Raw genomic sequence first — 16,673 nt, forward strand, 5'->3', positions numbered from 1 at the left:
GAAAAATATATAGTGGAGCAGAGTTTTTGGAAGAAGTTGGACAATTTCCTGTCAGTTCCCCCCATGAGTTGAGACTTCCTAGTAAACTGGCTACTATAACTGTGCCTAAATCACACAAGTCAATTCCAACTCCTTATCACACAATCATCCATCATCCACCCACCCACCCATCCATTTGATTGTTTCTCTGAAGAACACTGAATAATTACCAGGACCTTCCACGTATATGACACCTCCAGACAGGTAAATTCCAGAGACAAACCAGATTGCTGGTTGCCAGGGTGTGAGGAGTGAAGGGGCATGAGTCCAGAATTTTCTATGGGGGGTGAAGATGAAGATATTTTGGAACTTGATTTAGGTGATGGTTGCACAACGTTGTGAAGACCACTAAATTGTACTTGAAAATGACGAATTTGGAATTATGTGAATTTCACCTCAATTAAAAAATTGTGTGAGAGATCAAGCACGCTGATACTTGGGAAAAGAGCGGTGGATTTAGTGGTGTGGCAGTCACAGCTGACCTGGACAGCGGTGGTTGTGGTGGGCGTAGAGCAAAAACTGAGAGAGAGTGAGGTCAAGGGGACTGGCCACAAGGGGGCAGACTCGAGGCCACAGTTCTTCCAGGAACTTTGGCTGCTTTTCCCAGAGCCGAGGTTGGAATATTTTCTGTCAGTTTTAACAATTCACCTCAGGTCTCCCTCTCCTGTGGGATCTCCTTTTGTCCTTGGCTTCAGAGCTTTCTCATACTCTTAACTTTCTTGCTTGCTCTTCTGTACGCTTAAAATGATGGTTTTGTCCAACTTTACAGTTTTGTCACTGTGGCTTCTAGTATGTAAATACCATATCTAGATATGGTTGCATTACAGATGCATTTTCTAAGTATGTAAAGTGAATATGTAAAATATGTGTATATGTAATACTTCAAGAAATATTTTATCTAGTAATTTTAAAGTGTTTCTAATGTAGGAAGGGCTCAGGATATTTTATCCACAGCTGTTTTGAAAACAAACTCCTGCATTTTATTTTTTTAAAGATTTATTTATTTATGCATGCAAGAACTGGGGTGCAGGCTAGAGGTGCGGGGGGTGAGAAGATTCCCCAGAGACAGAGTGGGGAGCAGAACAGGCGGATCTACTGAAATACACTGCTGAGGGGAGCAGCGGGGAGACAGGAGAGGTTTGCTGCGCCATGTGGGCCAGCTCCCTGGCCAGCCGGGGATCGAACTTGTGCTGCAGAGGCTGTGGAAAGCTTCACAGTGCTGTGCTTAACCCCTTACGCCACCAGGGAGGCCCCAAACTCCTGCATTTTAACATCTATTTTTACAGCAAGGAAAGTACGAAATACATATGATAGGCTCTCCAGATATGGGATTGCCGGTGCTTCAGAACCCCCTGAGTGTTTTTTCCTACCACAACCCTCTTCTGTGCTGGAGGTGATAACTCTCCTTTTCTGCAGCCCTGTCCTCTAACTTTGCATAGCTGCACAATCTAGCTTAGTTTCACCTGTTCACTTTCCATGCCTGGAGTCCTTGTGTGGATTTTCTTCTGTGGCTGGCTTACTTAGTCTATGTCAAGGTAAGATGGATCCACATTGTTGCCGGAGGAATTTTTATTGTTCTGTGGTCACCCATGTCTCATTACACCCCATTGATGTGTCTGTATAGACATCAGCCGTCTACCAAGTGGCGCAGACAGCAGGCAGTGGGACACGTGAGCCTGGGTTCTGTTTGGGGGGACTTAGCTAGAGAGAAACGTGTGGGGTCGGCAGCATGTGGGTGGAAAGTCACACCGGTCAGGGAACAAGTGGGGCCGGAGACAACGACAGTCCCGCCCTGAGGCCTGGACCCGCCGATGTTCAGAGATGAAGGGGGGAAGGGGAAGAGGGAGGAGGAAAATGGGAGCATGTGGAATCCTAGAAGCCGCCTGGAGAAAGCCTGTGAAGTCATGGGGAGGAAGGGATGGGCGCGCCAAGTCCGTGAGGGCTTGGTCCCGTGTACACGGAAGTGCCAGAATATCTGACTCCTGGGAGAGGAGGAGCAAGTTGATAGGGTGGGGTGCGGGAGGAAGGGAGCTGTTTAACAGTTACAGGGTTTTTATTTATATACAGGAAATCTGTTGTAAAGGAAAAGAAGATAAATGGGCAGTTTCTGGGGGGGCATGGTGGGGTCAAAATAGGCTCCCCCCACCCCCGCCTTTTCCATTTTTAAGGATTGGAGAAAAGAACAGCATGGAAAAGATCTCTTTTGAGAAATATCCAAAAGAGAAAGAAGGGTTGCTACTGCAAGAGCCAGAGGGAGAGGAAGCCGTGCCACGGCGCTCAGGGAGGACCTGACCGTGAGGAGAACCAACGCTCCCACCTCCTCACAGGAAGCCAGGCCCGGGGGCAGGTGAGCGGATGTGCGGGTGAGCTTGTGGACGTTCTCTGTGAAAAAGAGAATTAGGTCACCCGCTGAAGATGAGAATTGGGGAAGAGGCCCAGGGGTTTTAGGGGAGAAAAAGTGTGAACATGTCAGCAGAGTGGGAACACGGGGGCAACAGGAAAAAACAGATGATTCTGGGCAGCCTGCAGGCCAGGTCCACTTGACGTCAGAGGTCAGGAAAGCCCAGTGAGGTGAGTCAGGCTGGTCATGTGACCCCTCGGTGTTTCTCCTGCTGCTGGAGCGCTGGTGCCCAGCAGGTGGAGCGATGGACTTAACCCCATAACTCAGGATTTAAGCCAGTAACAATGGGTTTAAGCAGGATTTGACTCAGCTAAGCAAGTTCAAGGAATGTGTGTCCCTGAAATAGCCGTGGAATTTAAAGTAGGATAATGGGAGTGAAGACGTGAGGTAGGGGGTAGAGAGGGAGACAAGCTGGTACAGTGGATTGGAGGGAGACAAGCTGGTACAGTGGATTGGAGGGAGACAAGCTGGTACAGTGGATTGGAGGCTCTGGAGGGTCCAGGACCTGCTGAGGCTGAGGTATGGGAGTGGATGGGAGGCAGGAGGGGGTGGTGGAGGGCGAGTCACTCAAAACAGAGTTTCTGGTGGGGGGGTTGTGATTCCTGCTTGTTACAGACTGAATTCTGTTTCCCCCAAATGTATATATTGATGCTATACAAGTGCCGTGTGACTATTCGTGTTATAGGGCAGCCCCGATATTGAACGGGTTCCTGGCTGTGGGTCCTCACCCGCGCTTACAAGGGACTTATGAATACTCCACTGCAGGCACACACAACAGGTTCATAAAAGGATTATTTACAAAGGAAAAGGAAATAAGGAAAATGGACAACCCAGGGAGAAAATAGGGGAATAAAGTCTTTAATGCGTCCTACCCGATCTGCCGACCTGAAAACCCAAAAAGCACTTTCCGAGCTGGCCGGACGCTGCGAGATGCGGGGAGCCAAAATGGGCCCCCCCCCCAAAGCCCACGTGTCTGGCTTTATACCAACCTGGCTGCTGAACCCCACCCTCAGGTCCCAGCCACCTTCCCTTGGGTGGGGATGGGATGTGGAGTTCCCAGTGTCTTTGGCTTTGGCCTGGGGTGGGGGTGGAGTCCACAAAGCCTGTGTGGAATTAGCTTTAGGACAGCCTTTTCCCCCTAACACTCGGAGATAGCCTATAAAGAGGTATTAGGGACAAGTAAAGCCATAAGGGTCTGGCCCTGTAGATACAGGATTAGTGTCCTAATGAAAAATACCAGAGGGCGCTCCCGTGGGCGCCCATCTCCCCTGCATCAAGTGAGGACACACTGTGGAGGCGGCCATCTTGGAGAGCAGGGAGGAAGAGAGTTCTCGCCAGAGCCTGAATGGGCCAGCACCTTGATCTTGAACTTCTAACCTCCAGGACTGTCGGGAAAAAAAAATATTCTGTGGCGTGAGCTACTTAGTCGATGTTATTTTACAGCAGTGCGAGCAGACAAGCACACCAGCACAGATGCCTGCTGGTCTAGGATAGGGCATGGGAATGGCAGGCGCAGGGCACGGGAAGGATTAGCTGTGAGCATGCTGTAATCACCACGAATCACGACGGGCATTGTGCAAGGGAGCGTGACAGTGAGTCAGTCCTAGGAATGAGGAGCTCACATGTTAACTAGACCGTGGTGCTCATTTCACAATCCACACAATATAGAATCATCATGTTGGACTCACGAAACAAATATAATAAGTCAAATAAATCACAATTAAAATATACAGATAGGTAAAGGAACAAGAGTTTGATTCTGGTGTCAGCAAAGGCCCTAACAAGGAGAAACGGAACTGGGTAAGTTCCGAGATTCAAAACTGGACATTTTTAGGGAGGAGGCAAGAAGGGACAAAAAGATTCTGAGGCCAAGGTGGGAGAGTAGAACTTCTATCCAAAACCTGGGTGGAATCCGGGGAAGGGGTACAGGTCCAGTCTTGTCTCTCAGTCCCCGGAGGCCTGCTCCCAGGCTTGTCAGAGAGGGAGTGAGATGGTGCTGGGAAGGGCAGTCAGCCTCGAATTCTTCACATGTTGGAGGGGTTGTAATCTTGGCTAAGGACCCACCCACCAGGCCTCGAGCAGGCAAGGAGTATGTGTTCACCTTGAAGATGATGCCGTTTTCACCCTGGCAGTGTGATCGCAGTGGGTGGTTTGGAAAATCACATGACAATGTCCTTTCTATGGCGAGCTCTTCCATGGAAAGTGTAGCAGAGCCACGGGCCCACACATAACCTCCGTGTAGGGGAGGGCCCATGTGGACGGGCCTGGGCTGACTTCCATTGCATCTTCCAAGGAGGGCACTTGGGGTACAACTGTTACTCCTACCTCAGGGCCTTTGCACTGTTCTCTTTGTGGCAGACATTCCCAGAACTGGTCCTCTCGTTTATTTATTCAAGCTTCCCATCCCGAAGGCTCAAGCTCAGACAGCTCACCTCAACCTCTCACTGTTTGTTTATTCTGCTGTCTCTCCCTTCATAACATTTACCGTCATCTACCATTAACATTTTTATTTGTCCATTTATTTTTGTGTCAACACTGCAAGGTAAGGCCATGAAAGCAGGCACTTTGCTTTGTTTCTGTTTCTAGATTCAAAAACATCTATAGCAGTGGTGGGTAAATATCTTTTGAAGATGAATGAATAATCTTAATCCTGAGGAAAGTAATCTGGATAGGGTTCTGAAGTTAGATTCCTTGACTAAAATAATGCCTAGGCAAAAACACAAGAAGAGGCATGTCTAAGCCAATTTACGGCAACACTATTTTTAGTAAGAAAACCACCCAGTTGCCTTCAACAGCGAGTTCGTTGAATAAGTCCCATCCCTACTGCAGCCACTAATCTACTCAGTCTCCATAGAGAGGCCTCTACTGCATGCTTCCTGTAGTGGAATCATCAAGATATGTTCCTTTATGAGTAGATGCTTCAATACTTCATTCATTGTTACAGCTGGACTCTATTATATGGCTATACTGTTTTTTTTTTTTTTAAAGATTTATTTATTTAAGCATATAAGAGCTGGGGTACAGGCCAGAGGTGTGGGGGTGAGTGGATTCACCAGAGGCAGAGTGGGGAACAGAACAGGCAGACTGACTGAAATACACTACTGAGGGGAGCAGTGGGGAGTCGGGAGAGGTCTGCTGCGCCATGTGGGTCGCTCCTTGGTCGGGGCTCGAACTCATGCTGCAGTGGTGATAGCACTGAAACTTAACTCCTAGGCCACCAGGGGTGCCCCTATACCATTGTTTTTAGTCCATTCAACAGTTCATGGCCATTTTGGTTTTTTTCTGCTGGTCTGTTATGAGTAATACTGCAGTGAACATTTATTTGCAAGTTCTTGTGTAGACATAGGTTTTCATGACTCCTGAGTATACAGTAAGGAGTGGAGCTTCTGCTGATTACTGAAATCTTGAGGTTTTTTTTTTTAATTTTTAAAATTTTAAAACATTTTTTAACGTCATTTTTCATTTTCAAACGATATTTGTTTCCCCCCACCCCTCAGTGTAGTCCCCATGGAGTTTCCTTCCCCAGTGCACCTGTGCACCATCCCCTCGTCCCCTGGGCTCCTCCCTCCCTCCTTCTGCTCCCTCTCCCGCCTCCTCCCCTGCTGGATGTCTCTGATTCATAATTGTCTGTTTTTGCTTTGTTGTGTTTTGTACTGTTATTATTTTTTTACACTGATATCTTATTTGGTTCCCCTATATTCCTGCTATAAGTGAAACCATCCGATATTTTTCTTTTTCCTTCTGGCTTATTTTACAGAGCATCATTCCTTCGAGCTCCATCCACCGTTGCTGCGAATGGCTTTTCTTTTTTGATTGCTGAATAATATTCCATTGTGTATATGTGCCACATCTTCTTGATCCAGTCATCTATTTTTGGGCATTTGGCTTGTTTCCAGGTTTTGCCTATTGTCAATAGTGCTGCAGTAAACATAGGTTACAGGTGTTCTCTTGAATCAATGTATTTGTGTCCTTTGGGTAGATCCTTAGTAGTGGAATTGCTGGGTCGTATGGTAGTTCTATCTTTAGCAGGTTGAGGAACCTCCACACAGCTTTCCACAGTGGTTGGGCCAGTTTGCACTCCCACCGGCAGTGCAGGAGAGTTCCTTTTTCACCATGTCCTCGCCAACATTGGTAGTTGCTTGCTTTTTTTGATATGTGCCATTCTCACTGGTGTAAGGTGGTATCTCAGTGTGGTTTTAATTTGCATTTCCCTGATTATAAGGGATGTTGAACATTTTGAAATCTTTAGGTTTTTTTTGTAAATCTTTTAGTTCTTGGAGTATTTGTCTATGGGAATGGGCAGTCAAATTATTTTCTCTTAAAATAACTAGCAATAGTTTCTGTTGGTGTGGTTATACTATAACTCAATACACAACTTTTATTTCATTTTTTTGGTTTTGATTTTGAGGGGGAAATTCTTATAGAATTTCATTTTGTTTCATATCTATGCAAAATATTCCTATGGGCTTCCCATTTCCTCACTTGCTACCTTTAATAAGCCTGTGGAAAGTGGCTAGAAAGGTCCAAGTACAGAAGGCAGCCAAGAGTGAAGGTCAGGGATCAGCTGAGGACCCCACAGGTCAGAGGCCTGGCAGTTGGGGTCTTGGCAAGGAAATTGGGCAGTGACCAAGCAGGGTTGGAAGATTTGTTACAGAAATTAGGATTGAGCAAATATTTAAATATCTTGAAGATAATGGATCACAGGAGGCAGGTGTCTCCTTGTCAAAGAAGAAAGCTGCAAATTTGAAAAGGGGACAGTCTGGAATGAACCTGGTGGTGGTGAATTGGAACTGGCGATACTGGTGTGAACTCATGGTTCTCAAACTCTAACCAGACACAGAAATAAATAGCGAGCAACTGTATGCACACCGGGGACCAGATCTGTGTTCTGAATGCCAACGGGAACCACCGCTCCTTGGGTAAATGACAGATTCTAGGATGGGGACCCAGAAAGGATAAGATGAGCCTGACATGTCTTATAGTGCCAGAAAGCAACAATGTGCTCTGAGAATGAGAGTGAACTGTCAGAAGGACAGAAGGATTAAAAAAAAAAAGATAGAAAAGTCACATTCTAGGAAATGACATGAAAAATTTTTTTATGAGAGCTCCAGATTACATTCCATTGGATAAAACTGGACCCTGTAAGTCTATGTTGTATCAATAAGTGAATGAAGAAATGAATGCGGAGAAGAGAAAGCACTTCCTTGCAGGAAAAGGCCAACTAATAAATGTAGAAGGAAAATGGACGCGGGAGGCCATCCTGTGGCCTTCAGTGCAGCAGTGATTCACTGAGGCAAGAAGCATCGATGGACACTAAATCTAGCGGGTGAACGTTGCGGGAGAAAGAGGATATTTATGTGATCTGGAAGTACCTCCCTACAAAATATTTATTAACTCTAAAGGGAACACAGATAACTTTCTGGTGGAGAGTCTTGGCAGAGAGGATCATGTCCTGCTGTGAGTCTGCGCCATGCAGCTCCCTGTCGTGCTGGTTTCCTGGGTTTCCTAGGAGTGTAATGGCCGGTGGACTGCGGAGGAGCACTCTGGGCGCTTTGGTGGTGGAAAAGCTCTGGGGACCACACTGATGGGGGAAATTCTAACAAACACTACCAAGGAGGTGAAACAGTGGTACCTTAATAAAAAGAAAGAAATTTTAAACATACCGCGTCTGTAAGTGCCAAAACCCCTCCTCTTATCTTTTAGAGAGAGGGAGAGATTTAAGTATTTATGGACAGTGCATTGTTTGTTACTATATAACAATCCATCAAAACACAGTGACTCACAACAGCAGTAAGCACTGATTATCTCACAGTTTCATGGACCAGAGGCTGCCTCACACTCTGCCCTTTGGTCCCCCATGATTCAGTTCTTGCGCTGTGAAAAATACACTCACCACCTCCCTAGGTCCTCAAAAATCTCGTTCCATTACCACATCAATTCAAAGTCCAGAATCTCACTATTGAAATCATACCCGAGCTCTCCAACGGTAGTTACTCTTAATCTGTAGATCTATGAACTAAAGACATTTATCCCCTTACCAACTGCTCTGAACCAGGCCGAGGATATTGGTATAGATAGTGCTATGCAGAGATGGTAGCTACACAGGAATTGCTGGTGAATGGCAGTGGATTCTGAAATCCAGCAGGGTGGGTGTTGGTTCGTCCCTTGACTAGGGCTCTGGGTTCAGGAAGACTCCGAGGGCTCTTGGCTCTACCTCTGATCATCTTTCCTTTTCCTTGAAGGGTAGCTTGACTTTCCTCTTAGGTAGCCCTATACTGCTTTCTGCCTATAGAATTTTGGAGACTCAAAAATACCTTAATTTATATGATCAATCCTAACTGGTGGTGTTTCTGTTGATAACAATTGTCTGTAAAACTTTGGGGGTCACTTATGAACATTTCCCCATCAGCCAACATTCACAAATCTCTGTGACCTCAGCTCTTTGGTACTTGAGCTTTGCCTGAGGCTAAGAACAGTGCCTTTAAAACCCCTAGAAGATCTTTTCTTTTTTGGAGAAAAGGCAGCACCAAACACTTTTACGGCAGTAATAAAACTTGAAAGTCATGTAGTTGGGAGGTGGGGGTGTGGCAGGCAGCAGTAGTTTCTCTCAGCAGATCACTACCCAGGACAGCAGAGGGGTGAGAGGGGAAGGAAAAGGCAGGGAACTTTGAGATCAGCAGGCGGAACCGAAAGTCAAAAATACAGAATATGCTGCAGCAGCACTCACCAGTATCCTTCTCTTACAAGAAGTCTCCAAGTTTATCCTGACTATGGAGCTTTCACTGGGTATTAAATGTCTGCAAATAGCACCTTCAATTTAAACTTTCATTAAAGTCCTTAAAATTTAGGGAGAAGTTTGGACAGCTGTGAGATCACAAAAGTCCTGAATATCTATGAAAACACACACACACACACACACACACGATGGGGCAGAGGCAGGCCACCCCCAAGCAGGTTTCAGAGGTCCCCGCTAGCCTGGGGACTGATACCTGCAATGTCCAGCATCACAGTGAAAAGGACCTGCTTTCAACAGGCAGAGGATTTGGGGTGGGGGGGTGAGGCAGGGTGGTGGAGGCAAAGGGCTACTCCCTCCTTACTTCAGTTTTGGGTTGGGCTTTTCATTCAACTCAAGGACATCACTCAACTTGGGGGAAAATTCTACCCTCAGTAGTGCCTCCAGTCTGCTATGGCCTTGTAGCACTGTGGCAAGAAAGTTTAATATATAATTGATTAAAGTTTCATCCAAAAAATAGTCTTGTAACACACACACACACACACACACACACACACACCAGTTCCTATTTGAAAGTTAACTCATTACTTCTGTTGTTAATGCTTAATTGAAAACCTTTATCTAAAAACATGAAACTGAATCTTCACCCCAAAATGAGAGCAAAATAAAATGAACAACTTGAGATTTATGGCATATCATTTTGGTCAAAACACATAAAAGAAGAAGGGAAGAGCAAAGCCAGGTGATGCTTCTATGGGTAGATGCTTATACAGTGAGTGGCGCATCAGGAAAATCGCCATGTGGCTTTGTGTGTGGGAATATGCGGGTGCTGGTTTCTCTGTGGAACATCCCAGAACCCGGGGCTAATGAGGCAGCCAGTCCTTTCATTCTAGATTGAGAAGTTCCACATCAAAGTTGAGGCCAGCATTTGGTGGGATGGCACCTGGGTGCCCAGTGGCATCATAGGCATAGTCTGGGGGGATAGTTTGGCTCTGACTCACTGTGGTCTGGCAACCCCTTCTGCCCAGCCTCAGATCACCTCCTGCTTGCCTGGCATAAACTTAAAGAGCTTATTTCTGTCCAGAGGGGATTAAATTCTTTTTATCTTCAAGCTGACCCAGTGCGGTGTGCCATGCATTACGCTAGCATAGTGCTCACTGCTGGCTACGCTTCAGGAAGGTGCTGGGGTCTGGGTTACCTGGTCTCCACCTGCACTCCCCTGGCAGGGGCAGCAGCCCAGGGGCAGGTCCCGAGCTCTGTTCTTTGAAATTCTACCTGAGGCACTGCCTCTCATCTTTTAAAGGATTTTATAATCTGCCCTTGATTTTATCTTTAAACCATGTTTTCCAACTTGTGCTCTAATTATTACCTAGAAGAGAATCTAGGAATTCCCAAATCTGGCAAGTCCTAACAATTTTATGTTTTACAGTTGCTTTTGATTTTGTTGTTTTTGCTTATCTCTTTCCTCTTGCACTTTGCTATGGGCGCAAGAAAAAGTCAACTAGGAACTCTCTGCCTGCCTATCACATCCCCTTAGGTAGAGCACCCATTCATTAGGTAGATTTTCTACTTTCCATATTACTGTGGCCACAGTGTGGCTAAACTTAACCATTAAGCACCTTTCTTCCAGTTTTTATCATATTTTCTTCATTTTCCTTCAAGCCTTCCTAGTAGGCCACTTGAAGGCCATTAAAATACTTTTAACTTCCTCTTTTAAATTTTCATTAACACACGTCTCTTAATCCTTGCAGTTTCCACCCTTTTCCTAATCCCAAAACCATTCCCACATTTTCAGGGTTTTGTTTAGGCAGCACCTACTTCCAGGTACCAATCTCTGTACTAGTTACCTATTGCTGCATAACAAACTATTGCCAAAACTTAGTTGCTTAACAATACTGTGTTTACATATTATCTACTATGGTTTCATGGGAAGGGACTTGGGACCAGTCTGAATAAGCAGTTCTGGCTTATGAGCTGAAGTCATCTGAATTCTTGAGGGGGCTCATGGATCTAATTCTTACATCACTCACTGGCTGATGGGCGACCTCTGTCCCTGTGCCCCTGGGCCTCCCAGTAAGTGTGCCTTAGTGTCCTCATGGTATGGCAGCTGTCTGTCCCCTTGACTTCAGATATAAGTTTTTAGGGCTCAGAAGCAGATATGGTATTATTATTTGGTAAAGCTGGATGGTGAACATATGAGCATTTGTTATTCTGCAGTTTGAAATGCTTCATAATAACAAAGTAATTTGTTTCTAAAAAAGCAGGGGTACCTACTGATATTCAACATTGTACTAAAAGTCTCAGCCAATGTAATAAAACAAGAAACAGAAATAAAACATTTTAAATTTTGGCAAATGATCCAAATACTACCATAGTACCTAAAGTAAGGCATCTTTTAGGGGAATTGAGGAAGAGTTTTTTTTTTTTTTTTTAATACTATAAGAATATTTCTTCAGGGATAGGAATAATACGAAGACCTCAGGCTCCTTCCTTGAATGACATAAGGGAAGGTAAGGGACCATGAGAATTTATTAGCATAAAACATCTCCAAAAGGCTGGGGATTGAATTTCCTCATACACTCTGCCTAACTTTTCGATTCAGGGTCTGTCTACTCATTTACAGAAGCATGAAGGTGTTGGGAGTCTCTTACTGATGACAATGCTTTGTCAGTCATTTGCTGCTTCCTGTTTTGACTTTATGTCCTCAGTCAGCAATCTTACTTTCAATCAAGTTATTTTTCTGTAGAAAAGAAGGAAAAACAGGAACTCTGATCACATGTTGACTATTTTTATGTTTGAGCTCTTGTTAATTACCGTCTTTGAGTTTTACTGAAGATCACAAGTCAGCCTTGCTATTTATGCATTTCAACCCTGGTTTGGGGAAGTCCTGGGTTCCAGCATACCGTCCAAAAATAATAGTGACTTCACCAACTTCCTTTCACGCTCAACATCTTTTCATGCTCATGGAAGAGTGAAGATAGACGATGTAATAAGAGATAACGATAGTATTTATTTGATTTACTCAACCCTAAAATTGAAAAAGAGCTTGCATTTGGGAGAGGAAGTACAAGAAAATGTCCCAGATGATACCTGGAACTTGAGACAACAAGTGATTTTTAGGGTATCGCCGGATTCAGCCCAAAGTCTTAAATTATTTTATCTGTAGCAACTTCTCGAGGGGCTTGTGGGCTGGAAACTAGAAGAGATGGGTTCAAGTCCTGCCTTTTGGCGAACTAGCTCTAGGACCTCGATCGTCATGTTTCCTTCAATATCTCAATTTCATTATTTGCTGTATCATCTCCAAAGTATCCCAGGTCCAAAATTCTATGTCCAGAAGTCAGAAGGGAACTTTGTTTATTCTAGAAAGAGGTCATCAGAAGTTGGAAACTCTTCTGACTTGTTCTTATGTGTTAATTTGATATTCAGCCAACACTGTTAAATATTATAATAATTTGAGGTATTGGATAAAAACACTTAACGGATCATCATCCATGAACTTGGCAGTGATTTCTGAGAAAGATGTGGTAAGGGGGAACTAAATCCAAGCATTTTGGCCATGGTCCAGTATCTTCCTTAGCTAGGAGCTTGGGCAAAACTTTCTTGAACATAATCCTCCAGAGGGGAGTTTTCTTGAAACCTTTAGCTTCAGCTCTATGAGAAAGCTAATCTTAAGTACTCTGATCTTTTAACAAGGTTGATGGAAGAAAGCAATATCTTGTGAAAGGTTTAAGCAGATTTTAGTTCCACTGCTAGCACAGGCAATTGATGTTCCTTTGTTTTGGGAAGACCATGTCAACAATGGTGAATAAATGATTCCGAATAGCATTTCCCACATACCAACTATCACATAGAGTCCCACTCAATACCCACATTGAATCCTCATGACAGAGTGTGAGGTCGTATTATTATTAACCCCATTTTATAGTTGGGAAGCAGAGGAACATAAAAGATTAAAAAACTGACTCAGTATCACATACAGTATATAGAAGAGTTGGAATCTGAACCCACACACCTGTAAGAACTGTGCCTTTAATTCCAACCACTGATGTCTAAGTGGGTCTATCAATAATGTCAAAGTAAAGCTAGCATTGGCTTGTCCCATTGCATCCGAGTCCTGTGACTACTGCAATAAGTTGCTACTAATTTAGTGACTTAAAACAATACAAATTTATTTTCTTGTAGTTCTGGAAGTCAGAAGTCCAGCATGGGTCTCTGTGGTCTGTAATAATGGTGTTAGCAAGGCTATAGTCCTTCTAGAAGCTCTAGGAGGGAATTTATTTCCTTGCCATTCCCAGAAGTTACCTACTTTCCTTGGCTCATAGCCTTCCCCCATTTACAAAGTCAGCTATCACTCCGTACAATCTCTCATGCAGCACTGCTCTCATTCTTTCCCTTTGATGAGTGGGCAAAGAAAATGCAGTATATCCTTCAATTAAATATTATGTATGGTGTCGGCCTCCCTGGTGGCACAGGGGTTAAATCTCAGCACTATCCAGCCACTGTGGCATGAATTCGATCCCCCGCCAGGGAGCTGACCCGCATGGTGAGGCAGACTGCTCCTGTCTTGTCTGCTGCTCCCCTCAGCAGTGTATTTCAGTAGATTCTCCTGTTCTGCTCCCCACTCTGTCTCTGGTGGATCATCTCACCCCTTTACCTCTGGCCTACACCCCAGTTCTTGTAGAAATATTATAATGTCATAAAGGAGAATGAAGTACCCATACATGCTACGACACAGATGCTATTTTAAATGAGAAGCCAGATACAAAAGACTACATAGTACATAACTCCACTGTATGAAATATCCAGAAAACGCCAATCTGTTGGAACAGTAAGTCAGTTCATGGTTTCCTGTACTTGATAGGGAGCAAGGGGAGGGGAAGGAGCAGGGGGTGCCTGCAGACCGGCATAAGAGGTGTTCGGGGCTAATGTAAATGTTTTAAAGTTAGATTGTGGGTATGCTTGCACAACTCTATACTTTTATTATAAATTATTGAATTGTACTCTCGAAATGAATGAATTGTATGAGTGTTGATCAATCTTAGTCAAGGTATCTTTAAAGAAGACTGAATGAATGCACTCATATGTTGAAGTGAAGTGGCCCACCCCTCTTCTTTACAAGCACTGTCTTTTATTCTGAGTTTGTTTCCTTTCTACCTTTTCTTTTTTTTTTTTTTTAAAGTTAACATGTTCTTTATTTCTGGAAATGATATAATAGCAAATGGCAGCAACTTTGCTTTTTTTTTTTTGTTTTGTTTGTTTATACAAGCACTGGGTACAGTCAGAAGCGCGGGAGGGTGAGAGAATTCACCAGAGCCAGAGCAGGGAACAGAACAGGCAGACTGACGAAATACACTGCTGAGGGGAGCAGCGGGTGGCAGGAGAGGTCTGCGTGCCATGTGGGACCCTCCTCCAGTGGCCGGGGAGCAGCCGGGGATCGAACCGGCGCCCCAGAGGCCGCGGGCAGCTTCGCAACCCAATGCTCAACCGCTGCGCCACCGGGGAGGCCCCAGCAACTTTGCTTTTGACTGTCCTTCCTTGGAAAGTAAGATAATAAAGACTGTGAGACTGTGTCATTTCTTGGACATGTGTGCCATCTCTACTAATCCACGAAATCCAACCATTTGAGAAGCCCTAGACCAGCTAATGTGTTAGAGCTGGAAGAAGTGTTAGGGATCACTGAATTTAACCCCATCATATTCAAGATGAGAAAGTGTTAGTGGCCCATAGCAATGGAGATGGCTCTCTGGATTGCCCGGCCAGTCTTGGGGTCATCCATTTTCTCTGCCTCCTCCCAGGTGCCTTCTGATTCCAGGAATCTAAGAACTCTTTATCAGGATAGGTACTATGGGCTCAGCAGGTCAAAATGTTAAAAGGCTTCATTCAGGACATGGCTTTAGGGGAAAGACTCATCTCCACTGAACGGAATTAATCTGGATAGGTCAACTGACCAGACCAGTGTCCACCAGCACATGACAGTCAAAGATCATTTGGTGAATCTGCCAAATGACGGAGAAGTGCTTACTAGCCCAAAGGGGATGTTAACTGTGTTGGTAACTTAGGGTATTTCTGCAAGGCTCAGCAGAGTGGGACATATGACTTGTCCCACTGAGGTTGGACCCCAGCACAATTTCACTTTCACTCTTGCTGCTGAAAATATACTACAAAGGTATCTGAAAAATACCTAGACCCCCAAGGGTCCAGGGACTCAGAAATACAAAGATGAATCAGGTGTTTCTGTCTTTTTTTAATCCACAACCAATCTTGTTCCAGAAAGGATTGAAGGCAGCTTTCAAGGATGCATAAAATTCAGAGTGCACATGAAAAGGGAGAGTGAGGGCCTCCCCGGTGGCGCAGTGGTTGAGCGCTGGGTTGCAAAGCTGCCTGCAGCCTCTGTAGCTCTGGTTCAATCCCCGGCCACCGGGTGAGGGTCCCACGTGGTGCGTAGACCTCTCCTGCCGCCCGCTGCTCCCCTCAGCACTGTATTTCGTCAGTCTGTCTGTTCTGTTTCCCGCTCTGGCTCCAATGAATCCTCCCACCCTCCTGCACTTCTGACTGTACCCAGTGCTTGTATTAAAAAAAAAAAGAAAAAAAGAAAAGGGAGAGTGATCCTGAAGTCATGTAAATGTAGAAGTCATGTTCTGGTTTGAAACCCAACTTTTGATTAAAATTGTAGATAATATTTAAGAATTTTAAAAATCTGTTCTTGGCTCTACAGTATAAAATTTAAAGTATTTTTATTGAGATGTAATTCACATACCTTCTTATAAATTGTACAGTTCAATGATTTTTAGTTATAGACCCACCACTGTCTAATTCTAGATAATTCATCACCCCAAAAGAAGCTCTTTACCTATTAGCGGTCACTCTCCATTCTCTTCCAGGCTGGCAAAAACTTCTTCCTCAGCTACTTTGTGACTCTGTGGATTTACTTATGGACATTTCATATAAGTGGGATGGTACACATATTATCTCCTTTCACTGTTTTTGGGTCACAACCTCCCAATAGTTCCCCAGGTGTAATCTGAAATCGGCTCCCTACATGCAGAAGGCAGGAAGAGATGAGAGAAGACATGGCACTCTACATTAGCAGGTGACAATTTTAATGAGCATGGAAACTTACAAGGCTGGTGGTGGGTGATGGCAAGGTGAATAGTTTCTACCTCACCCAACCCAAAAATCTCAAAAATTTCATAGCAGTCTTATCTGACTCAGCTATAAATACAGTCTAGATAGTCTCAACAACACGTTAAAAACACATTTTTTCAAAGCTGTATCTTTGGAACATCTTCTGGGAACAAGGGGCAGGGCTACGATGTGCATTCCAAGGGGAGGGGCTGAAGAGCCTCCGATTGCCCAGGTCCAACTTGCAGGTCAACAGCCAGTCATGCTCTTTTAATTACCTTTCCCGACACTCCACCCTGGACCAGCTTTTATAGTCACATGCGCCTCTGCAATGTGTCTTGAGCAGTCAGCAAACTAGTTCACTAGTGGAGGAGGCGC

General features: G+C 44.7%; 2 protein-coding genes across 4 annotated transcripts in view; one reads left to right on the forward strand and one right to left on the reverse strand.

Annotated features, from left to right (window-relative positions):
* The window catches only part of GOLGA5 (golgin A5), a 62,390-nt gene that overhangs the window by 28,435 nt on the left and 17,282 nt on the right, over window positions 1-16,673 (reverse strand). The window lies entirely within an intron of this gene.
* Window positions 2,097-16,673, forward strand: part of LGMN (legumain) — a 61,195-nt gene continuing 46,618 nt past the window's right edge. For both annotated transcript variants that reach the window (XM_037504022.2, XM_037504024.2), the window contains exon 1: window positions 2,097-2,386. The gene's annotated coding sequence lies outside the window, so the exon portion shown is untranslated. The remainder of the gene's footprint in view (window positions 2,387-16,673) is intronic.

The sequence above is a fragment of the Talpa occidentalis genome, unplaced genomic scaffold, assembly GCF_014898055.3.
Source record: "Talpa occidentalis isolate TD23 unplaced genomic scaffold, MPIMG_talOcc4v2.1 talOcc4.11, whole genome shotgun sequence".
NCBI classification, from domain to species: domain Eukaryota; kingdom Metazoa; phylum Chordata; class Mammalia; order Eulipotyphla; family Talpidae; genus Talpa; species Talpa occidentalis.